The 26,188-nt window shown below is 39.5% G+C and overlaps 1 long non-coding RNA gene across 1 annotated transcript; it reads right to left on the bottom strand.

The window, feature by feature from the left end:
- Positions 1–16,594: 16,594 nt before the first annotated feature.
- Positions 16,595–24,788, bottom strand: LOC131489796 (uncharacterized). The gene is made up of 4 exons (XR_009250744.1): positions 24,660–24,788; positions 23,970–24,034; positions 18,053–18,435; positions 16,595–17,428 (listed from the first exon to the last, which is right to left on the bottom strand). It is a non-coding gene; the product is annotated as an uncharacterized LOC131489796 (long non-coding RNA).
- Between the last annotated feature and the right edge of the window lie 1,400 nt (positions 24,789–26,188).

The raw sequence follows: 26,188 nt of genomic DNA, 5'->3' as shown, positions 1-26,188 counted from the left end.
TATCCCCTAAAGTGAGGCAGTCACGGGCAAACAAAAAGATTAATTGAACTTAACCTACACTATGTAATAAACACAAAGATAGAAATATTATAAAATATATAAAATACATAAACATGGCAGTGCTGTTCTGGAGTTACCCATTCCTCCTGCTTAGGGCACTGGTAAGCCCACAGGCTGCCATGGGTTACATGAACAGGGAAATACTTGTATGGGATCTCTTTTCCTTTTTCCTGGGACTGCTGGGTTTATTGGTCTCTTTCCCTATCTCACACTGTTTCACATCTATCTCAACCTAATCCACGCTGAATGACAATCACCTCTTAGTACAAACTGTTCTGTCTCCAACTTGAATTATTTCAATTGAAATCTTCAAAGTTCAGAGACTTTTGGTCCCAGCTATACCAATTTTATCACAGAATTTCTATTACTATAGTTTTTGAGTTCCTGTGGCATTTTACACATGATGCAATACATACAGCTTAAGAGATGTGACTTTATCTAAATATGAATGCCCTCTGCAGATGCCTTCTACAAAATGCCTGCTGTCTCTGAATTATTTCTACAAAATGTCTTCCTCAGCCAGATTGGGGAGTGTGGGTCTAGAGCTCTCTCTGGAGTTAAGAGGATAGCACCCTCTAATTTCACTGTTGTCTTAAAGGTCTTCCTTGACTTCAGTTTTTCAGATGTACTTTCACTATGTCTATCTCTTCTAACACACACTTCCTGACAACAGAAATTAATTTTAAAAATTCTCTCTTTATGGTTTCATGAGGATTTGCTGAGTTTATGGCTTTACCTGGTGAATTTTCCCCAGAGACTCGTGAAGAGCTTGCCCTGAGCAGATAGTACATCTTGTCGTTTTCTAGGGATCGTTCTGGGCATACTGTCCCCTCAGGATCCAAAAGGGTGTTTGTTTAGTTGCTACCTTCTTATACACTAGAGGTATTGGGATTCAATCAGAGACTAATGATTTCAAACTACTTATTGTCACAATGCATTTCAACACAAATGCATTTGAAACGATGTGAAACCAAAAATACTATTAGTTTCTTTCTCTATTATATAGGTTGACTACATAGCAATAGAACTAGCATAGCATGCCAAGTATTTTTAATGGGAGAAGGAGGAAATCTTTATACAGAAAAAGCTAAAACTAGAGTACATACTTTAATAACATAATGCTCAGAATTCTGTCTTTTTTTTATTGTACAAAAGCTATTTTAAGGAAATGCCTTGGGGTGCCTGGGTGGGTCAGTTGGTTAAGTGTCTGACTCTTGATTTTGGCTCAGGTCATGATCTCAGAGTTGGGGAGTTTGAGCCCTGCATCAGGCTCTGTGCTGACAGCATGGACCCTGCTTGGGATTCTCTCTCTCTCTCTCTCTCTCTCTCTTTCTTCTCTCTCTTTGTCTCTCTCAAAATAAATAAATACACTTTAAAAAAGAGTTTAAAATTTTTTTTTAAAAATAAAAAAGAAAATGCCTTATGTTCCTAATTTTAACAAAGATGTGTATAATGACTCAATTCTAAGAAGATGTGTATAATGACTCAATTCTAATAAGATGTGTATAATGACTCAATTCTAAACTATATCATTTAGTTCTAACTAATTTTGTCACTAATGTTTTATTTGGGGTACAAAAAATATTTTTTTCCAGTCTTTACATGGATCACCATAAAACTCTGAGATTCTATAAGAGTACAGTGGAAAGTTCTGATTAAACCCCACTTATATGATTTAATCATAAACTAGTTGGAAAGACACTTAACAAATCATTATTAGACTCATAAAAGACAACTAAAAAGACTTTCACTTTCTATTGTGATGAAAACCTTGGGTTCTCTATCCATTGATTAGTATTTCGGATCTGATTGAGTAAACCAAAAATAAATGCAATATTGAGTGCTAGTGCTGTGTTCTAAGAGGGTATTACTTATAGGACACGTACAACTATGAGCCAACAGTCTAATGATCTGGGATCATCCGCATTTAATATTAAACATTAAGATTAAAGGATTGCATGTTTTATTTACCCATAGGCTGAATAACTCTGCTTCATTCATCTTTGTTCTCATAAGTACACAAAAGAATCTTAAGTTTATTCCAAAGTCACAAACCCAAAGTCTTGTTCCACGAGGCAAGAGCTAAAGTACACCAGCCATGATATTGACCTTATTTCAATCACATTGAGTGGTTGTCCCTGGATGGGCATAAAAGGAGCACTCTGATGGGTCTTCAGTGTTCACAAAATTGGCTCTGAAATATTTCCTTTTACCTTGATATCTGTTATTGACTGAATGTTTGCCCTCACTCCCATTCATTTGTTGACATCTAACCCCAGTGTGATCATATTAGGAGATGGGGTTGTTGGGCAGTGATTATATCATAAGGGTGTGTCTCATGAATGGGATTGGTGTCCTCATAGGAAGAGGCCAGAGAACAGAGCTGAGCCGTGTAAAGATACAGCAAGAAGACAGCCATCTGTAAACCAGGAAGAGGGCTCTCACCAGGCACAGAATCATACAGCACCTTGATCTTGTACTTTGCAGCCTCCAGATCTATGGTATTTTGTTAGAGCAGCCTGAATTAAAAGATCTTCCTTCACTTTTTATTCTCATTTTTTCACCTTAGCCTATCGTCTGTTCTTATGTGTACATAACTAAAATAGTTTGAAAGACTGATTTTATAACTTTCCAGGTCTTGGCCTTTGGTTTGTTTTAGTTGGAATACAAGATTTACTGCTATAACAAAGGCTAAAGTAACAGTGGTTTCAACAAGATAGGACTGTATGTCTACCTCACGAGACTGTGAGTACAAATAGCCTAGAGCTGATATGGTGCCTCCGTGATGTTGGGGAGCTAGATTCCTTCCTTGCTTTCCACTCTCCTCAGCGCATGGCCTCCAGCTTGTGGTCTATGATGGTGCTCTTTCTTTCATCTTCTGTCCACCTACCAGCCAGCAGGAAGGGAAAAAGAGGAAATGGAAGACACCTCTCTTTCCTTTTAGGCAAACAACTCAAAAGTTGCACATATCACTTGGCCTCATATTTCATTGGCCAGAATTCAGCTGCATGGCCACATATTGCTTCAAGGAAGCTAGGAAATGTAGTCTTTACATAGGTAGCCATGGGTCCAACAGCTTAAACTGGGGCTAAAGGAAGAAAAAGAGAATGGACAAGAGACACCAGCACCCTTAATCACAGATTCCATTGCCTGCTTTTATTAATAATTGTCCCTTGGGAGTGTTTTTTCCACGGGTGGATATTTCTAATTGAAGCCCCACTTTGGGTCCAGCTCTGGGGATTTCCTCTGCTTGTGTACTGCTCATACCTACAGCCTATAACATGTATAACCAAGCCTAGGGGTAGTCTGGAGACAGAATTTATTGGTGGGTCACTGATGTGAGGGCATGGTCTAATCATGCAGAATATCCTAACATATGCTCTGACATTTCTATCTCGGTCATTTTGATATTGCTTTAAGATAGATGTGTGATAATTTTGCTATTGGGAATGCAGCCAAGCAAACATCTTTTGGCAAACTCGCATTGCCAGAGAATTACATCACAAGCTCTTTGGGGCTAAAAGAAAAGAGAAAGGAGTCAGGATCTCAGAAAGTGGCCTTAATGGGGCATGTTAGGGTCACTAAAAGTAAATGTACACACACTTGTTTAGGAACTGACTGCCTTCCAGGCTTTCTGCCACGTGGACTGCACATAGCAAGAGGACAGCTGCCAATTTAATTTTTGGTTGAGTGGGAATGTTTGGTGTTTCTGAAAGGCTAAGGAGTCATTTCTTGAAGGCTATGAGATTACCTAATTCCAAAAGTACTTTATTTGAGCTTTGTCTAACAGTAAATCTTGAACAGTTCCAAAAAATGTAAAAATGAAAATCCCATGGACCTTTTAAAAATTAAACATAGCTATCATGTAAAATTTTATTCTCAGGCCATAATCACCAGGTTGTAATCAAAACTTGATTAGACTCTCTAGGGTCTTTCTTGGGAACCACAGTGTGGCCAATAGTTTTCTTCTTAGTGATGCCTTGACATTTATTGAAGATGAAAGATGGCTGGAAATAGTCCCCACAGCTCTTTACAAGGAACTATCTATAAGGCCAAAAGCCCTCACATACAATGGGGCTCCAGAATATTCCATACATACTAAGAATTCCTCCAAGCAACTAGGTGAATAGGTTCTAAACCAATCGTCATATGAAAAAAGACTGAGGTTCTTTTTCTCCAGCAGTTACTAGTAATCATTACTAACTGTCCCACTTCATGTAAACCCCAAAGTTTTCTTAAAGAAGACACCTAATACATGTTTTTAATTTTTAATAAGTCAATTTAAAATATAATCATCCAAAAATGTATGTAAGTGGTGTGTGAGTTGGGTCTTTAAAAATAATAGATCCAGCAGGTGGGATGAAACAAAAACAGAAAATTCACTGAACATGAATAATGAAAGGAGGATTCAACTTGAAAGAAAAGAGTATACATTTAAAAACATTTCAACAAAATGCAATTAATCTTACTAACTAATTTCAATTTGGGATTAGCTGGAGGTATTCAATCTGGGATAGGAAAAGTTGATCCATTTGAAAAAAAAAGATAGTAATTAAAAGGTTCAGATAAAAATGTGGTCTCAAGACACAGATAACAGCTATAGTTAAGAACATCTAAAGATTTAAAACAATGAAATCAAAAAGAGGCTTAGTGAAAATAGATTGTAAGCTTGTTTTTGTGCTTAACCTGTATAATGAGCCTGTCTGTTCCCTGCATACTCCTTTTTCCTAGCAAACAACTCAGGAAAGGAGCTAGCTAGATGGAACAGTCATCCTTTTAAAATAGAAATTTATTTTAATATGAAAAGTAATAGCCTAAGTTACAAAAAGTTTGGGAAATAAAAGAAAAATAATTACTCATAATACTATTACACGAGAGAGTGTGCTATGGCGGGGAGGAGGGGCAGAGGGAGATAAAGAGAGGAGAATCCCATCCAGGCTCCATGAGGAGCGTAGGATCCCACAACCCTGGGATCATGACCCGAGCCAAAATCAGTAGTCAGATGCTCAACCGACTGAGCCACCCAGGCGCCCCTCTGGGCATTTTCCTTGGGGGACAGGATTGGGAGACAAAGGGACAAAGGGAGGAAGGCCAGGGGCAGGGGGTAGACTCAGGCTTCTCCAGGAGGCGGTGCTGGGCTCACAGGCTGCAGGTCAGCAGCCCTCAAAACGTCCACCACAGTTCAGCTCAAAGACAATGAGTGTCAAACTTTCCTTATATTCTTGAGATGACTTTGGTCATGAGGGGGTTTATAATATGGTGTTGGAGTATAGCCACTGGCATTACACAGAAGACGTTCACATCTGCGTTGCTATAGTTTTCTGCAGGGAGCAGGAATTGGAGCAGCGTATTAAACAATTAGGATTTTTATAGGCCCCCAAGCTAGTCAACGTAAGACAGAAACAGCATAAGTGAAGGGCATTTGAGTTGCAGCAGAAACCATATGATGGAGTGCAGCCCCAGGAGACCCGAGTGGTAGGGGCTCTCCTGGAGCCTGGTGGGTGCTCGCTGCAGGTCCTATCTCAGGCTTCAGCCCCGCCCCGCCACCCTCTGCTGATGCACAGCACGTGAGGACGGCGACGCCAATGACAAAAATCTTGCTATTCTGCTCCTGGAGCTACTGGAGGATCAGTCTGGGGTCTTTGTGCTGTCTCGGGTCATTGGCACGATGCAGCTTCTGAAAGTTTACTTCTAAGCACAGCTGCAAATGCATGTCGTCTATACATGGCCTTCTCACCGGCAGCCCCTGCAGCATTTGGGTGGGCTGCGAGTCACAATGCTTGCAGCAATAATTCCAGAGTTTCTTAAAATTGCTTGTAAAATGCTGCCCTCGGAAGAGGGGGTGGGAAGCTTTCCCTGAGGACATCCCTTCAGGGAGACATTTAGTTTGTTCCTGGTCATGTAACAGGTTTAAAAAGTTGCTTGCAAAAACAAAGAGACAACGTTTCCTCAAAATGGGAATTCCACAGCAGCTCTGGCAATTATCTGTTAAATACTAAGGTCAGTGGGAACTAAGGAATATGTAAATATTCCTTACTAAAATCTGTGGAGAGCTACCTTCTTCTTCCTGGGGACACTTCCTAGGGACATCATGATGTGTCTGCCATGTTTTGTGTCATAATAATAATATCAGCGAACAGTACCAAACACATAAAAACACCAAGCTAAACATGAGCTTGTCGGATTCTAATTTCAAGCCATGATTCTGTAATCATAACCAATGGATAAATGATGATTTAGACTCAGATGTGTCAATTACATTTGCCTTAGTCACATGGCTATTTAAATGGGGAAAGTTGCATTAGCAAATGTTGCTTACTGAGAGAGAGGTTGTATGAATGGCGAGAGGGCAAATTGCATTAATCCAATCCAACACATATTTCTTGAACATCTAACGTGAACCAGGCCCCATGCTAGACTTGGTGATAAAAGTCTATACTCAGTTAATGACATAGGCAAGAATCTAAGGTTTCCACTCACCTTTCTGCCTTTTTCCTACCAAGCCTTCTCCTTTCTCCCCTACCCTAGCCTCCCTATGACTCAATGTATATGTTAAAATTCTTTTGAGTACACTGTGACTGAAAGGTAATAGCAATAATGACAACAACAATGACGACAACAACAACAGTGGAAGTAATCACTAATACTAATTGAATCCGTACTTTGTACCAGCCACTGTTCTAACTACATTAACTCATTTACCCCCAACAGTGCATTGAGGTCAGCGCTGTACAGCATGAAGTCACTTACTTCAGTTCACACGGATGGAGGTATCAGAGCCAGGCTTTGAACTTGGTATCAGTTTTTCTAGCGAATAGTCCATGAGCCTGGCTCCAGCAATCCATGCACCAGGAACACCTGCTAGTATGTTTATGGAAGGAACATAGGACAAAGTTTAACTCAGCCGGACAATAAAGTGCTATTGTCACTCTGGCTTCTATATTTAGGAAGTGACAGGAAGAAATTTGGCTGAAACCAGAGGAAAAAAAAATAAAAGCCCGAATTAAAAAGTAATGAAAATTAGGTTTGTGAAAAAATATTTAGAGGTTTAATTATATGATGCATGGAAACGCTGGCAGAGGGGTGACCTGAGTGTTTTCAAGCACACAAAGAGCCATATGAAGGAGTTATGACTAGCGATCAGCCACTTCTCCAGAAGGGACTGCAGAAGAAATAGAGACCTTTAAATAGAAGAGCTAAGTAAGATATAAGGTAATGCTTACTGACAGCTTAGCGAGAACCATTGGAAAATCTGCAAAGGGGGATTCATGAGATTTAGAGAAGAGGGCATGAATTCCAGATGGTTAAAGTGTCATTCTGTCAAAGCTTTGGACAAATGAGTGCTTTTCAGAGTGTTCTCTGTGCAGCTCCAGCAGTTAATTTATTCCCTCAGTCTTTATTGAGTATCTACCATTTGCCGGTTGCTGTGCGAGCAGCCTGGTTACAGTGGTGAAGGGAAACCGATGTGAGTTCAGCCTTCGTAGAATTTACAGTCTAATGGAGCAGACAGATAAAAAATCAAATCACCTCCTAATAAATAGAAAACTGCCTGACTAGATATCCTGAGGGCATCTGTCTCCCTGCCATCCCCTCCCACCCATGCCCTGTTTCCATTGGCTCAGCCAAGCTGAGAGCCAGGCCTTGCTCAAGGCCCCTGGGGAGGCAGGGTGGGGCAAAAACCCTAGAAGGTTCTATGGCTGGCAGCTTCTGTAAAATAAAAACACAAACCCTCAAGGAATGAAGATTCCCTAGGGTAGAGGAAGTAGTTAGTTAGAGCAGATACTCCTAAAACCAGAAAGTGATTTCTTTAGGCTTGAGGGGAAGAAAGAGAAAGAAAAAATAAAGACCAGTGGTTCCCGGGGAGAATAGCGCTAGACGTAGCGAGACACCCTGAAAGTGAGTGGCATCCCAGGAGCCGGGGGGATCTGCGATCCCTATCCAACTTCACGGCCCCACTGGAGGGTGGTGGTGACACCCCAGGGGAGAAATCTCTTCAGGCAGAACGGCGCTGCTTTTTATCTGGTTTATAGGCTGGATTTCACGTGGGGAAAGGATTCTGCAGCTGAAGTTTGAAAACTACTGGACAAAACCTTTTCTTAATGGCTTTATTCTGAGCATTTCGTACTTTGAATCCAGGCTAGAATAACTGTGGGACCTCTATTTTCCCCACACAGATACCCCAGCTCCACCAGTTTCAGAGGCACACGTGCATTTATGCTCTTTGTTTTCCCCTCCATGAGGTGATGTGCATACAGATGCTTCTCCTGTGCCGCGGGGCGGGGAGGGGCTGCGCTCACCGCTCGTGGGTTCTTTTACTTGTAGTCCTTCCTCTTTTTCCCCTCTTTGTCTTTCCATGCTCTTCCCTCTTTGTTTTGCTTCCACCTCTTTGTCTACATTGCATGGATGAATTGTTAAGTTAGAAAGATAATCAACAAAGTATTAGCTTAGGGAGTGTTGTCACAGAATAATTTCTATCTTAAGAATGGTGATTTTCCAGGACAATCACTGTAGTCATGGTAGCGAATATTTACCTGATGCTTGTTATTTACTAGGTGTTGGGTTAAATGTGTCCAGGGATAGCCTCACTGAAGCCTCACAACAGACAATATGGGTCAGGCATTGTTATTAGCGTCTCTCGACAGAGAGGAAAATGAAGCACAGAGATTTTTGGTAATTTGCTCAAGTTCACTCCACTAATAAAAGTGGCAGAGGTGAAATTTTAATCCAAGCAATTTGACTCCAGAATCAGGGTTCTTCACCTATCGATAGCTTAGTCTCTTATTCGATTGTATTTGTTGACTTCTGACACAAGTATAGCGCTGTTCCAGATATGGTCCCATCTCCATGTAATCTTTGTTTCTTTCTACAGATTGGATTCTTCAGTAAATCCTTACAATTGCTAAAATATACAAATAAGGTAATAGATGCTCACCACACGTCTTTGCTAAGATTGAAAAGTGACCTTGGAGAATTGAAATTGTCCAGATGTGTAAATTTATACTATATATAATACAATAATCTGTACACAATAGCCTAAAATGACATAAAATACATATTTTCTATTTCGTCTTTAGCCTCAGATTCTATATGCTTATTAGTTTAATAATTTATAACGAATAATAAACAGATTAAATACATCTGATTATATTTGTCAAGCTACTGGCTTTATCTGAATTCTTTCTTCTGTGTAGCTTTCCTTTGAGAATCATTGAATCTGGGGCCTACTTTTGACATTTGGTGAATCTCAGCCTCAGTAATTTCTCACATGCTGGTAAATATTTGTGTGTTGATATATATGTGTGTGAGTGTTTATACAGGAAAACAAAACTCCAGGAAAACAAAATTAGAGGAAGAATTAGGTACATCAGAGTCACCTGTAAAGTTTTAATACATTTCTAACATATGGGATTGCCTTTGAAACAGCAGATACAAAGTAAAGTGGAAAATTGATTTAATTGCCTACTTAATTCAAATCCAAAAATATTTCATGTCAGATATGTGCCTAATTAAGAATACATATTTGAAATATACAATTCATAGACTAAATTAAAAAAAATTTTTTTGTAATTTATTTATTTATTTTTTGAGAGCTAGAGAATGAGCGAGCAGGAGAGGGGCAGAGAGAGAGGTAGAAAGGCAATCCCAAGCAGTCTCGGCACTCTCATTGCAGACCCTGATGTGGGGCTCAAACTCATGAACTGTGAGATCATGACCTGAGTTGAAATCAAGAGTCGAATGCTTAACCAACTGAGCCCCCCCAGGCACCCCTGTAGACTGAGTTTTTCATGACACCTCAGAGAGCTGGTTCATTTGGTTGCTTCCCAGAAGTAGAACACGTTTCTGTCTCTTCTTGGTAATGAAGCTAGAACAGTTAAACACAGCATTGTGTTTTACAATTCACAAAACCCTTTCTCATACATGAGTTCACTGACACATAAAAGCAGGGCTAAGTGGTCAGCACAAAGGCCATAGGGCTGAGCCTCTTAAAACTTTTTCATTCCTCTGAATCCAGTGCTTTTTCTAATATAATGCACACATCCCTTGTGTCGGGCCACAGTTAATAAAAAAAAAATTTTTTTTTTTTTTTTTTTAAATTGTAGAGTCCTTTTTTGTTAAAAATGTCCCTTCATCTGCAGAACTGTATGACCAAAGGTTCTTACCATGGGGTTCATGAGACTACAGGGGATCCATGCCCTGTAGTCCCATGGGCGTTAGGACTAAATTCAGATGTAAATTGTTTTGTGCAAACGCAGGGCAGTGTCTATTTGAGGCAATAGCTAGTGGTTTTCAGAACATTCTTAAATTTGTGCATCTCCTGCTTCCAAAGACATAAATCCACCGAGTTAGATATTCCCAAGTGAGTCCCCACTTCTCTTATTTTGTGATGTGCTTCATAATTAAGGATTAAGAACGACATGGTCATGTCATGAAAATAATGTCTTCTGAATGAATTTATGAGACCATGTGGCCTAAGTCTCTTTGCTTTGCTTCCTGCTTGGTTAGGTAGCTTATTTTGCCTCTTACCAATATTTGGAGGAGGAAAATTTTACCATCAATTCTGAAATTCCACTACTCAGTATTGTTCACAAGTGGAATTTGAAAAATAAAAATTTTCCTCATTATGTAACTCAAAACTGCAACCCAGAAATTAAGAGTGCAGGTCTTAAAGCCAGAAAACTTGGCTTCTAATTTCTAAACTTGGAAATTCTAAATTTCTAGAATTTATTAACTGTGGAAAGATTTGTGAACCTCTGTTTCCCCAGCTATCCATTTTCTTTTCTTTGCGACAAATAGGCATGACATAAAATATGTGACCAATTTTAAGTGTACAAGTTCAGTGGCGTTAAGTACATTCATATTGCTGTGTACCTGTTGCTACCATCCATCTCCAGAACTTTCTCATCATTCCAAACTGAAACTCCACACCCATTAAACAATAATTCTCCATTCCTCATCCCCCCCAGCCCCTGGCAACCACCATTCTACCTTCTCTATCAATTTGACCACTCTAGGTACTTTAAATGGAATTGTATAATATTTATACTTTTGTGACTGGCTTATTTTACTTAGCACAATGCCTTAAAACACTTTTTTTAAATGCTTATTTATTTCTGAGAGACATATCATGAGGGGCAGAGAGAGAAAGAGGAAGACACAGAATCTGAAGTAGGCTCCTGGCTCTGAGCTGTCAGCACAGAGACTGACACAGGGCTGGAACCCACAAACCATGAGATCATGACCTGAGCCAGAGTCAGACGCTTTAACTGACCGAGCCACCCAGGTGCCCCATAGAACAATGCCTTTAAGATTCATCTGTGATGTAGCATGTGTCAGGGCTGTTTTCCTTTTGAAGGCTGAATTATATTCCATTATATGTACATATACCATATTTTGCTTACCCATTCATCCATCAGTGGACATTTGGGCTGCTTTCATCTTTTGGCCTTTGTGAATAATGCTGCTATGAACATGTTCAAGACTCTGCTTTCAATTCTTTTGTGTATATACCCAGAAGTAAAATTGCTGGATTGTATAATAAATCTATTTTTTTTTTTTGTGGAAGTGCCATACTATTTTCCACAATGACTGCACCATTTTACATTCCCACCAGCAATGCTGGAATAGGGTTCCAATTTCTCCACATTCTGACCAACATTTAGTATTTTCTGTATTTTTTTTGTTGTTGTTGTTGTTGTTGTTTTTTATGGTAACTATCTTAATAGGTATGGAATGGTATTTCACTGTGGTGTTGATTTGCATTTCCATAATGATCGGTGATGCTGAACATCCTTTCATGTTACATTTTGGCCATCTGTATACCTTCTTTAGAGAAATGTCTACTTAAGCCCTTTGTCCATTTATTAATTAGGTTTTTTTTGGTTGTTGTTGAGTTGTAGTTGTTTATATATCCCGAATATGAATCCCTTATTAGATATATATTATTTGCAAACATTTTCTCCCATTATGTGGACCGGTTATACTTTTCAAAATGGAGATACTGTCAGTTCTTACTTCATAGGTGTATTAGTTTCCATGGCTGTTATAACAAATTATTACAAACTTGGCGGAATTTTATTTACAGAAGTTTATTTTCTCATAGTTCTGGAGACCTGAGTCTGAAATCAATATTACTTGTTCAAAATCAAGGTATTGGCCGAGCCATGCTCCCTCTAGAGGCTTTAGGGAAGGATCTGTTCCTTGCCTCTTCCAATTTGGGTGGCTGCTGGCATTCCTTTCTCTCGGCTTCTCTCTCTCTCAAGTGGCCTCCTCCTCTTTTACCTGTCTCACATCTTCCTCTGCCATCCTCTTGGGGCACTAATGAGGCATTTGGGGCTCACGTTGACAGTCCAGGATGATCTCCTTGTCACAGGATCCTTAATTAAATCACACCAGCAAGACATTCTTTCCAAATAAGGTAATATTCACAGGATCCAGGCATCAGGAACTGATTTGTTTAGGTGACCAGTACTCTGCCTCATAGAGTAGGATTGTTCTGAGGAGTCACAAAGGAACCTATGTTGATACCTAACACTGTGCCTAGGCCAGGGTAAAGCATGTCATGAGTGTGTGTGAGCTGTTATTATTATTACATATTCAGTAACAGTGGTGTCAATCACTTGAAGTGACTAATGACTTGAAATCACTAATGGAGCTCTTCCTTTACATTTTTCTCAAGATTAGCAGTGATGTCAACTGGACGATCCCCAAGAAAGACCAAGATGGGGCAAATCATATGACCTGTCATCTCCTCCCATCCATTTCTGCACAGATGGAGTCTGGTTAACACCGGTTCAGACCACGAAAAGGAAAGTGGCTCTCAAAAGCATAGCCAAGGGCCAACTGAAAGCCCATGGCCCGGGCGATTAGGTGGGGCAGGGCTGTGGCTTGATATACCTGTGAACATCTAGACTCCAGTCTTCCCCTGGGACAGTGGTGCATCTCAAGAATAAAGAACTGTTTGTATCAAGTTTAATCACTGAAATTTATTCTCCTCTACAGACGGTGCTAATATCAAGTAAGCTTAGAAATATCATTTTGATGATTTTGGTCAATTTCCTAAAGGGAGATGAGTGCTAATTATATCTAAATCGACAAACTGTACAAAAATAAATATTGATTTATGTACATAATATAGAATACATAATGTACATAATAATGAAATGTACATGTACATTTACATACATATACATATACTTCTCTTTGAAATATAAAATTTATGGAATTTATTTAAAAATTCAGAAAATAATCATTGAATGCCTACTATATGTCTGGCCCTTTCAGGGTTGGTAAGACAGTGTGAACAAAACTGACCAAAGCTTTGTTCTTATGGAACTTGTGTTTTACTAGGGAGGAAGAAAGACAGAGAGGGAACAGATAAGTAAACAAACATGTCATATGTCACATGATAAAATGGCAGGAGGGTGCTGTTTTCTACAGAATGGTGATTTGAGCAGGACTAAGCCGTAAAGACTGTGGAAAGACATCCAGGAGGGTAAAGCTACTTAGCATGTCACAGTTCTTTCTCAGCAGTACACAGATAATGGTGTAACTAAAATCATAGTGTCTTAGAATCACTGAAATACACACAAATACCTTTATACTGATAATTGTTTTTATTTTCAAGGCACATTACATTAAAGATCATGCTTCTCACTTAAATTGAATTAGGCCAGAAACCAATACCGTTCCCTATTGTCCTCTGTGGTATTAATTTTGGTGCGTCTTTTTGGAAAATATTCAGTAACAGAGACCCAACAATCTCTCTTTTTGATGGCCTAATCATCACCAACTAGATCATTTTTGTTATGTGTTCTCTTGAAGATCAGTATGTTGAAGTCCTAGCTGTCGGTATCTCAGAACATGACCTGAGTCGGAAATAGGGTCATTGCAGATGTAGTTTAGTTAGGATGAGATCATTAGATGGGTCTTAATTCATATGACTGCTACCTTTAGAAAAAAGAAGAAAGTTAGAGACAGAGACAGATATACACAGAGGAAAGATAATGTGAAGAGACACAGAGAGAAGGCAGCTATCTCAGGGCCAAGGAGTGAGGTCTGGACAGACCTCTCCCCTGTAGCCATCAGAAGGAAATGACCTAGACACCTGATGTCTTGATCCCTGACTTCTGGCCTTCAGAACCATGAGACGATACATTTCTATGGTTTAAGCCACCTAGTTTGTGGTATTTTGTTACAACAACTCTAGCCATCTACTACAATCGTAACTTTAAAACTATCATTTATAAATTCATAATTACGGAGAAGTAAGTATCTAGTGACTAGAAGCTCTGAAAAAAAAATTCCAAAATATTCCTTATGTCATGGATGTCGTCACAATTAGATAAGAATCTGTTCTTAAGAGAAATGGTCACCCAGGTTCTAAAATTTTGGCTCCACGGCTGTGTAGACAACATACATTGTCTTCATACAATGTGCAATCAATACATTCCATATGTGCAGGTCCCTACAAATGTATAACTTTCATTATTTGTCTAATAATGAGACTTAAACTACATTTTCAGGCACTATTCTGCCTAATGACAGAAACTGTGGTCATCTCTCTGGAGTTTCATATTTAAACTTCAGTTAATTCATGATTCTGCCTTCTTTCTGAGGTGCATTCCATTTTGAGGTCAGCTACGGAGTCATGCCCCTGGGTGGGTGCATTCAGGGGTGATTACGGGGAGTAGGCAAGACGGGGCTTCTGCTGTGCCCAGCCTGTTCGTAAATCTTTTGGCATCTGCTGAGTCATAGCCTTTCTGCCTGGGGCCCAGCGGGAACCATGCCTCCCCATCGGTCTGGACACCCTCTTAGCAGTGTGTATGCTGTCTTCCCCCTGCTGGCCTCTAGCCTCCTTCAGGTGCATCAGCTTTCCCTCATGCCATTCATGCCCCTTCTTGGGGGATGGTAGGAAGTTTTAGGACCTCTCCCATGCCCTTTGGAGGCTGAACACAGTGTCTGGGACTGTTCTAGGCCTGTCTCAGCCTAGGCCTGCCATCACCACTCTATAGCTGCTGCAGAATAGAGGAGACTCTCACATCTTATTTGCTCTATTGGCTTTCCTGAAACTTATAGATCAACTCTATCGTGAGGTGTCCAGATTTTCTGGAGGCTTTCTCATTGGACCAACCCGCTGCACACACTTTCTGGAACTCAAGTGGAGGTCAGCAAATCACAGGGCTCCCCGCTCTGAATCATCACCAGGACCAGCCCCGAGAGCACTTTGCTCTGCTTGCACAGAAACTTGCTCTTCAAGTGAGCTGTCAGCTTACACCTGGACCAAGCATTTTGTTTGTCTTCTGCCTCCTGAAAACTAAGAATTATGAGATCGCTAGTCTCTGGAGCAGAAAAGACCTACATCTGGCAGTCAAAAAGGTGAATGCCTGGGAATACAAGAACAGAAATGAAGTGATGCCCCAAAGGGACTTAATATGTCAGATGTTATTCTGCCACATGTTTTCATTTTGATATGGTGTATTTCCAGTGCTGTTGTTGTTGGTTTTTTTTTTCTAGCCGAAGGGGGTTTACTTCTTTTATAATATTTTTGTTGTTGATGAGAGCCTTTGTTCTCCCTAGTGTCTACATCGTACCCTATTAGTTAGCTGGGTGCTTGAGAACGCATGTTATTTTGCATATTAGAGAAATTAGTCATTATGATGATGCTCCTGCTTCCATATTATTGAAGGAAACATTCAGGAAAGAAAGAATACAGTTAATGATTCATTATTAAATGTGCATATTAAGTTGAATATTTTCACAAAGAAAAAGTACCATTTCAACTCTCTTATAGTGTATGATTTAAAATGCAGTAGAGGGGTGCCTGGATGACTCAGTTAGTAGAGTATGTGACTCTCTGTCTTTGAGTTGTGAGTTTAAGCCTCATGCTGGGTGTGGAGATTACATGAATGAATAAATAAATAAACCTTAAAATGCAGTAGAGCAACCAGCAAAAAGGACTAAGGAATCTTCACTTTCTTCCCATACTGATATTCATTTCACTCTTCAAAGATGCATATCATTGATTAGTGTTTCTTTTAAAATTTAATTTTCTTCATACTAATCAACTTTAGAGTTAAAATGGCCTTTGAAATTTTTATTTATAATTTTCTAATTTTATTTAAAAATTTTTTCTGTTTGTTTATTTTTGAGAGAGAGAGAGAGACAGACAGAGTGTGAGCAGTGGAGGGGCAGCGAGAGGGAGACAGAATCAGAATCAGAAGCAGGTCCAGGTCCCAAGCTGTCAGCACAGAGCCCGACACGGGGCTTGAATCCACAAACTGCAAGATCATGACCTGAGCTGAAGTTGGACACTCAACCGACTGAGCTACCCAGGCACCCCTATAATTTTCTAATTTTATAGGATAAATTGAGGGTCAGAGAATTCAAATGATTCCCAAGGTCATTCAGAAATCAAGATCTTCTGTCTCCCCAGGCTAAACCTCTTTTTACTATCCTGTGTGCCTCTTATACCAGATTTAGAATGTTATCTATGAGGAAATGTTATTTAAGGTACGCTTGAGTATACCTACAAAAATAATAGTGGGGTCCATGGGGGGCTTGAAATAGGGACAGGATCCAATTTATTAGCATGCTTTGTCAGCCACAAACGGCTCCTCTAACATAAAATTCCTCAGAAATGTAGTTCACAGCCATTCTGAAACATATTCCAGGTCTCTATAAGTTATAAAAGATATGATCAGCATTTAATGATATTTTTTAAAAAACACAGAATACAGTAAAACAAAATGGAGTCATTTTTCCCCCACACATAAAAGCAAACTAGATTGAGCTACTTGATGTTTTCATCCACTTTCAAAAAAAATCAGTGATGCAGCTCTGGAGAAAGAGGAGCGGACCACGCGTCACAGGATCATTATTTCTGGAAGGGTTGTTAGCGCATCAGATAATGTGATCCAGGGAACAGAAATCCGCTTGCAAAAAGAGGGGGTGATTCTACTTAAATGCATGAAAAGACGGGATGCTGTAAAGAACGAAGGATGGTGGTGGACAGTGAGGTTTCTGAGATGGTAATCATATGTCCAAAAGATGGTTTGAGTACCAGTAGCTTATATGCAGCAGGAGAGAAAAGATTTCAAGGATTTCAAATGTTGTTAAGGATGTGTCCTGCCAAGGAAACGAGTTTGAATGTAAGATGCAGCTTTTTTAAACTGGCAAAACCCCTTTCCCTCTGCCCAGGAGGTGAAGGATAATTTTTTTTGTGAAAGAGGGAATAGGGAATTCTTACCATAGAAGTCTTATTTTCTGAATAATAAAGAGTTTACCATATAATATCAGCACAGTGTCTGTACATGGAATTTCATGTATTGTAGCCATCATTGTCATGGTAGAAATATCGGTTTATAAACTCCTAAAATATCAGTAAAAAAAATCTTTAGAATAAACATGTTCAACAAGGTCACAGGGATACAAATACACAAAAACCTATTGCACTTCGCTATGCAAGTAACACAAAGCTATAAAATAAAAAAGATTCCATTTAGACCAAAGCAAAACATTTGATTCTCGGAAATTTTTTTCAACTTGAACATAATATTTTATCAAAAAATTAAGTCCTGGGGGGAGCCAAGATGGCAGAACAGCATGGAAGTTTTTTGTGTGTCTTGTGTCCATGGAATACGGCCAGACCAACACTAGACCATCCTGCACACCTAGAAAACTGATCTGAGGATTAATGCAACAATCTGCACAACCTGAACCACAGAATTCAGCAGCTACGTGGCACGGAGAGGTGAATTGGGGGAAACAGAAGATGCAGAGGGCAGGGAGCTGTTTTTGCTTGCAGAGAGAGGATGGAGCAGGAGGAAGAATACGGGAAAAGCAGCCCCCCAAAAGCAGCTGGAGAGAAAGTGGAAAAGTGGAAACAGCCACAGGGACTGAACTAAAAAGGGAGAAAGCAGAAAGGAGAGGGTTTAAATTCCATTAAGACCATAAACAGGGGGACGGCAGAGTCTGAAACTCCGCAGCTCCATACCTGGTGGTGCTCTGGTAAGACGGGCGAATCCTCAGGAGCAGAGTGGAGTCCGGGGTTCTTCAGGCCACACGGGGAGAGGCGGTTCCCCTGCTGGGAGGACACCTGGTGGAGGCTGTGTGGGTCCCCCAAAGGCAAGGCCCCAGTGGACCTGGGAGAACAACCACATTCGCTGGTGCTGGAACAAGGTCGTTAAGGGTGAAGCCTGGTGCCAGATGTGCCTTGTGATTTTTCATAGTCCCTGAAACGCTGCTGCTACACTATCTCGCGCACTTTTTCTGGGGCGGGCTGGCACCAGCTGAAGTCTCTTGAGTATCAGCAGCAGCACAGCCCCGCAAATGTTCCTGGGTGTGGCCGGCACCCTGCCATTGTTCGGTGAGACACTCCTGCGGAGGGGAAGAATGGGTCAAAGCCGCAGTCCCTCAGAAGTAAGGAGTTGCGAAAAATGGCCTCACTGGAGACAAACTCAGGAGAGAGGTACTTCCTGAGACTTGGTCACGGACTGTGTAAAAGCGGGGAGTGGATGGAAGCCGAAGACAAAGGACTGGTGCGCGACTGCTGATCAGGGAGAACAGAGTTCCAATACTAGAGGCTGGAGAGCTGGGTGACGCATTTTCACCGCTCCCGCGCATGCACATACGCACCTACTAGCGCCACAGCAATCCACCCCAGTAAGCTAAGCGGCGCCATCTAGTGGAGAACGGAGCCATTACGCTAAGCCCCGCCCAACTAGGCCAACCTGGCTCTTCAGGAACACAAGTCTCTCCATCTGCTTAGTTTATGGACTATAAAGCACTTCATAGTCTGACTTCTAGGGAAAAACGAAGTAATTTTAGTGGTATTTCGGTCTGTTCGCTGGTCCATCTATTCAATTTTATTTCTTTCCTTTTTTTCTTTATTTTCTCTTTTTCATTTCTTTTTCTTGAATACAGAAAGAGAAAAATTCATTTTTATTTTCAATTTTTATTAAAATATTTTTCTTCAATTTTTTCTACTATATTTTTTAATTTTGTGTAATTTTTTCAAATCCTATTTTACTTCCTTCACTTCATTTTATTCTACTTCAGTGTATTTATTTTTTCAAATTTTCAAACGATTTCCTTCTTTTTTCTTTCCCCTTTTTTGTCTAATCTATCAAGCCCCTTTCAGCACCCAGACCAAAACACACCTAGGATCTAGCATCATTTATTCGACTGTGTGTGTGTGTTTGCTTTAATTTTAATATTTAATTTTTTTTTCAACGTTTTTTATTTATTTTTGGGACAGAGAGAGACAGAGCATGAACGGGGGCGGGGCAGAGAGAGAGGGAGACACAGAATCGGAAGCAGGCTCCAGGCTCCGAGCCATCAGCCCAGAGCCTGACGTGGGGCTCGAACTCACAGACCGTAAGATCGTGACCTGGCTGAAGTCGGACGCTTAACCGACTGTGCCACCCAGGCGCCCCTTAATATTTAATTTTAATTTGTTTACCCCATTAGTTACCTTTCTCCCTTCAAAATGATGAATTAAGGAATTCACCCCAAAAGAAAGAGCAGGAAGAAACTACAGCCAGGGACTTAACCAATGCAGATACAAGCAAGATGTCTGAACCAGAATTTAGAATCACGATAATAAGTATACTAGCTGGAGGGGCGCCTGGGTGGCTCAGTTCCTTGAGCATCTGACTTCAGCTCAGGTCATGATCTCGTGGTTTGTGAGTTCGAGCCCGCTTCAGGCTCTGTGCTGACAGCTCAGAGCCTGGAGCTTGCTTCAGATTCTGTGTCTCCCTCTCTCTGCCCTTCTCTCGCTCTCTCTCTCTTTCTCAAAAATAAACATTTAAAAAATAATAATAATAAAGTTTAATGTCGATGAGGTGCCTGGGTGGCTCAGTTGGTTAAACCTCCTACTCTTGATTTCAAGTTTCTTATTGAATACCAAAAACACAAAATATACTTTTAAAAGGATGAAAAAAATAACTATTTTAAGATAAAAAACTTCCATGCATCAAAAAACACTATACACTGAAAGTGTAAGCTGTAGATTAGCATAAAACATGTGAAATGCACATAAATCACAAAGGATTTGTATCCAAAACATAAAGATCTTAAAGATGAGAAAAATAACAAAACAATTCAACAGAAAAATGATCAAAGTATGTGGATAGGAAAATGACTGAGAAAGAAACCAGAAAAATGTTCAACTTCACTTGTGATCAGGGAAATGCAAAATTCATAGATTGGTGAAACGATGGAACTATCTCTCACAGCAATTGGGTAATAAGAATTCAACAATGTCAGTTCTGAATGTGTGTGATGTATATTCTTCACCTTTACATATATACATAGCATGTGTGTATGTGTGTATAAATACACACACACATATATATTAAATAAGCAGAAAAAGAGGTACAAGAAAATTTTCACTGAGTTATGGTCTATAATCTTAAAAAATTAGAAACTGACATCTTCAATCAGGAAAAGATAGCTTGGAATAATATATAACCACTAAAATAAATACACTAGATACATATATTTCAAAGTGTATGAAATGTAAACAGTATATTTTCACATTAAAAAAGGCAAAATTGAAGTATATACACAGAAAATTCCACTTAAAGTTATATGCAAAACGCACTGTGTATGTTTTATGTCTACATATGTATTTAGGAACAGTATAAAAATGCACATGGTTATAGTAAACACTACCTTTTGAGTAATGGTTAGTTCCGGCCGGAGGGGGATGTGTTCTGAGTTGAGGAGGGTTCACAGTGAACTTCAGCTACATTAGCTGTATGTTATTTCTTCCCCATGTGGTATTTTCAGGGTATATTTTATATTTTTTGTGTACATTTCTGCGTGCTTGATAATATGATGCTTTTTTTAAAAATAATGATACTTTTTTCCTGAAAAAGCTTGCTTTGTAAAATACAGAAATAATTGAGACAAATTTATAATGGCTAACATTCAAATTCCATTTGATGATTGGTTAAAGGAAATGAGCATTTAGTAATAGAGAACTACAAATAAATCATCACACTGATTAATCCATATCTCTATAATTTGTTAGTAAATTCTAGCAACATTAAGAACCCATTGTATAAATATTACCAAATAAGTAAAAATTATAAAATGTAAAATTTTGGATCTGTTGGATCTGAAAATGACATAAAAAATTTTTTTTTCAACGTTTTTAATTTATTTTTGGGACAGAGAGAGACAGAGCATGAACGGGGGAGGGGCAGAGAGAGAGGGAGACACGGAATCGGAAGCAGGCTCCAGGCTCTGAGCCATCAGCCCAGAGCCTGACGCGGGGCTCGAACTCACAGACCGCGAGATCGTGACCTGGCTGAAGTCGGACGCTCAACCGACTGCGCCACCCAGGCGCCCCTGAAAATGACATTTTAAATGTTTCTGGTCACATTTTCAATTGCTTTAGTTTTCATTAAAAAAAAAAAGCTATGAAACTATTGGATATGATTTGGTGTCATAATCTTACTCTTTGGAACATTCTCCGGGGAAATAAACAGATTAAAAAACTATTTCATTAGAAATATTTATAGTATGCTATTTATGATTGCAAAAACAAAAACATAACAGGGAAAGCCCAAATGTCTAATAATAGGAGCTGGCTAAGCAAAATAGGTCACATTACAACAGAAGATCAGTGCAGAACTATAAAAATGTCAACTATATGGCTCATGGTGATGCATGAAAATATGAAATAAAATTAATTTTGTAAAGCAGTTACAAACATGTCAACTGTGAAAACCCTGCTGACACATGGAAATATAAATTAAAATTAATTTGAAAGAGCAGAACACATTATTTCCTGATTTCATGATTTCCACTAGGAAGAAAAAAACAACAGTATTCGGCAAAGAGAATTTGGAGAGGAATAAATACATTAAATTGGGTTTATTGGATTATAATTCCTTCCTTTAAAGTTGCCTAGTTGATGTGTATTCATTAATGAAATAAGACCACAGGGACTTTGTCATAGCATAATGATTTTATTTGTGCCATGTGGTGTGATTAGAAAGTACACACCTTTTCTAGAGGATATCGTTCATCCTCTAGGCAGGGGACCACATGATGTACTGGGGAAGAACATTTTTCCCTAATAGATATGCCCAGTCTCAACCATGTTAAAATTTTACCATGGTAATAGTTGTTGGTTAGTTTCTTATTTTGTAAAGGATATAGCTGCTGCATAATAAGATGCTAAATCCATTCACATAATATTTACTGGAGTAGTTTATAACAATCATGTTACCATGAGCTACAAACCTGTATTCGTGTACAATTCTATACACCATTGTGTGCCATAGCTAAGGTTAATCTTCTATCTGGATCAAGATACGTATGAGCCAAAGGAACAAGAAACCCACGAAAATTGTAGCTTAGCCCTTCTGCAAAAAATCTTTTATTAGAAATGAATGCATGAATGAAATTATTGAGGGGGTAAAAATAGAAAAACTATGGCGAGTGATAATATTAGAAAAATAAAATTAACTCTCTGGGATAGATAGGCTATTCTGGAATATTTTTTTCTAGAGAAACAAAATTTTAATATAAGAATAATATTTTAAGTCATCAGCTAAAAAATTTGATTCTACTACTTCCCGCCAAAGGTAGAGAAAAGACTGATGTTCTAGAAAGATGCCCGTGGGTTTGTGTACTTTCAGCACATGGTCACTCACTCCTGAGGAGGAAACAAACTCCTGTTTGTGAAGCAGGGCTCAAGCATACACCCTGAGTGGGAGGATTTGAGCGAGAGCATTAAAGTCATCAAAGGCGGGAGAAGAGCTGATATTTGCTTTGCTCATAGATTGTTTTTTGCATTTAAACTTGTATGTATGTGTGTATATATGTATGTATTTTTAAGCTTTTTAAATTTATTATTTTTTAAATGTTTATTTATTTTGAAAGAGAGAGCATGAGCAGGGGAGAGGCAGAGGAGAGGCAGGGGAGAGAATTCCAAGCAGGGTCCACGATGTTAGTGTGGAGCCCGATGTGGGGCTGAATCTCATGAACCTCGAGATCATGACCTGAACCAAAACCAAGAGTCAGACACTGAACCAACTGAGCCATCCAGATACCCCCTTATCTTTAAACTCTTTTTTTTAAATTGAAGTCTGGTTCACACACACATTTAAACTTTTTTTTTTTTAATTTCAGAAAGAAAATGAAATCATTAAATCTTTTCCCAAGTAAAGGATGTTTAAATCTATTACTATAAAACAGTTTGTACATAGTTTAATAAATTGTTTTCCAAGCATTAGGCTTACAGTTGGTGAAAAATAATATATGGTATTAACTTTTGCTTCATAATATATTTACCTTTCCCGCAAAATAAATCCAACTAAATGTTTTACTATCTAGTATCGGGTTATTTAAGATAGGATGTTCTCAAGGTCATATTGTCAGAAATCAGTGAAACCTAAGTAACAACATTGTAGAAAAAAACAGAAAACCATAGAAATACTAATTATTTTTCCATTTATAAAATAAGACAATTGATGCTAATAACTCAATGTGGTGAGAGATGATATGAAGACTAAGTGAAATACTTAGAAATAAAACATTAAAGGGGCATTGATAATGTGACAAAAGCCAATATTGTACAACTGAATCTGCATAATTAGCTACTTTGAATTTTCCCTCAGAGCTTCAAATGGACCAGAATGATGATGAAGAAGCAGCAGTACCTCAATAAATGTTGACCAAAGCCTCTACAAAGATTATTGGACAGAAGGCTTGAAAATACTATTGGGATAGAGTATAAATATAGTAAAACATAAGTACAGTGTTAGACCTTATCCACATGCTGAGTAAACTTCAATGCACCCAATCCATGCATGGCACTCTGGCTTATCGATACTTGTATCCATGGAAAATTTAGTGTGATTCTAAGAAGGTTAGTGATAAAGTAGGAGTCTCACCTTTTGATTCACATTTGCTGTTTGTTTATTGCGGTGGTGGTCTGTTTCCAGGTTTAAATCATAGCCTGTGGAAGAAAGATGAGAGCAAAAGACAAGCCTGTGGATTGGAACTTAGAAACAGTGTGAGTATCCAGACTTACGTGTTGAGTTGGGATGTAAGGTAAGCTAATGTAAGATGAAAAAAGATAAATCTTTTCCAGAGTTTCCTTTCTTTTCTTTTTTCTTTTTTGGAAGATGGAGGTTTATCGAGTTGCATATCTAAAGCTCTATTTAAGAGCATCTGGGTCACTCTATGTGTTGGTTAAGCATCCAACTCTTGAATTAGGCTCGGGTCATGATATCATGGTTCATGAGTTCAAGCCCCATGTCGGGCTCCACACTGACAGTGTGGAGACTGCTTGGGATTCTCTCTCTCTCTCTCTCTCTCTCTCTCTCTCTCTCTCTCTGAAAATAAATAAATAAATAAACTTAAAAAAGACTTTAACCCCTAATAGTCTAGTTACTTGCATACATTTCACCATAACAATGATTAGTGAAGATAGGCAAAGAAAGAAAAATCTGAAGTATAATATTGAAAACCCTTAGGGTTAAATTGTACATGCAGCACCTCTTATAGCATTCTTGTCACCCTCGGGTATCTACTGAGCAGCTGGTAACCATCTGTTCTGGCAATTGTTTGAATGTGCTTACCTTCAGAGCCACTCTCTTCGTGTAAATAAGTATGACATCTTGGAAATCTTTGACACAAAAACACTTAAAGTTCATCCAGGTCAAGTCTGTACTGATGAATGAATTTCCTCCACAGTGCACTTCTTTTTCTTTTTCTTCAAAAAAAATTTTTTTTAAACGTTTATTTGTTTTTGAGAGAGAGAAAGAGACAGAGCATGAGTGGGATAGGGGCAGAGAGAGAGGGAGACAGAATTCGAAGCAGGCTCCAGGCTCTGAGCTGTCAACGGACAGCCTAATGCAGGACTCTTACCCATGAACTGTGAGATCATGACCTGAGCTGAAGTTGGACGCTCAACTGACTGAGCCACCCAGTCGCCCTTCTTTTTCTCTTTTGAGAGAAGGAGAGAGAGAGAGAGAGAGAGACAGAGAGAGAGAGAGTCTTAAGCAGCTCCACACTCAGCCAGCAGCCGGACATGGGGCTCAATCTCATGACCAACCATGAGATCACTACCTAAGCCAAAATCAGGAGTTGGATGCTGAACCAACTGAGCCACCCAGGTGCCCCCACAGTGCATTTCTTCTGAGCATTCACTCAGCTTGTCCTGGAACAGGACGTAGTGGTTTCAATTCCAGAAACTTTCTGAGCACAATAACACATGTACAGAACTGTGCAAGGTCCTAGAGAGAAATAAAGTCAAATTAGAAATGGAGACTTGGAGAAGTCACTGAGTTCCTCTTTGAAGTACCCATTCTGATCCAAACAAAGCCACTAAAACCACCTAAGATGACAAGGCAATCATTTCCATGGTCTAGAAACATACAAACACAGAAACACAGTGGACTTCAGGGCTAAAACTAGGAGTTTCTGGGTCATAAACTGTCAGAAATGAATGGCAGCTCCATTCCTATCAAAAAAGCATTTCATGCATGATGGAGGACTGGAGCCACACTCAATGTCTAAAACTGGGGTTGGGTGCTCTCTCCTGGCCCCAAAGGATCTAGAAAACAGCTTCATTGCAGTGCAGCTGCACTAGGCCTAGGCCAAATTTCTTGCTATCTTGGTGTCTGTGTCTCCCGGACCCTCAATATCACTGTAGAATGGAAGTCCAGCGTGGCTGTGACAAGGCCTGAGTCTGGATAAGAAGGTGAGGAACGGGTTGAGGCAAAAGATGGGAGGGCAGCGGAGAGAGGGAGAGGAGAAAACAGATCTCTACTCAAAGACTGTGGGAATGAGGTGCCTGAGTGAATCAGTTGGTTAAGTGTCTGACTCTGGATTTTGGCTCAGGTCATGATCTCGTGGTTCCATGGGTGCAAGCCCCTCACTGAGCTCCGTGCTGGCAGTGTGGAGCCTGCTTGAGATTCTCTCTCTTCCTCTCTCTCTCTCCCTCCCCAGCTTGCTCTCTCTCTCTCTCTCTCTCTCAAAGTAAACAAATAGACTTAAAAAACAACAACAAAACCCCCCCAAAGACACTGAAGATAATTGACACTGAGAAAAACAGTCAACAAAACAAAATTGGAAGACGAACTTATCAGCAATAAAGTTCAAATAG

This window comes from Neofelis nebulosa, chromosome 11 (genome assembly GCF_028018385.1).
Source record: "Neofelis nebulosa isolate mNeoNeb1 chromosome 11, mNeoNeb1.pri, whole genome shotgun sequence".
NCBI classification, from domain to species: Eukaryota; Metazoa; Chordata; class Mammalia; order Carnivora; family Felidae; genus Neofelis; species Neofelis nebulosa.
Note: the sequence above shows the minus strand (reverse complement) of the source record. Positions and strands in the feature narration are given on the sequence as shown.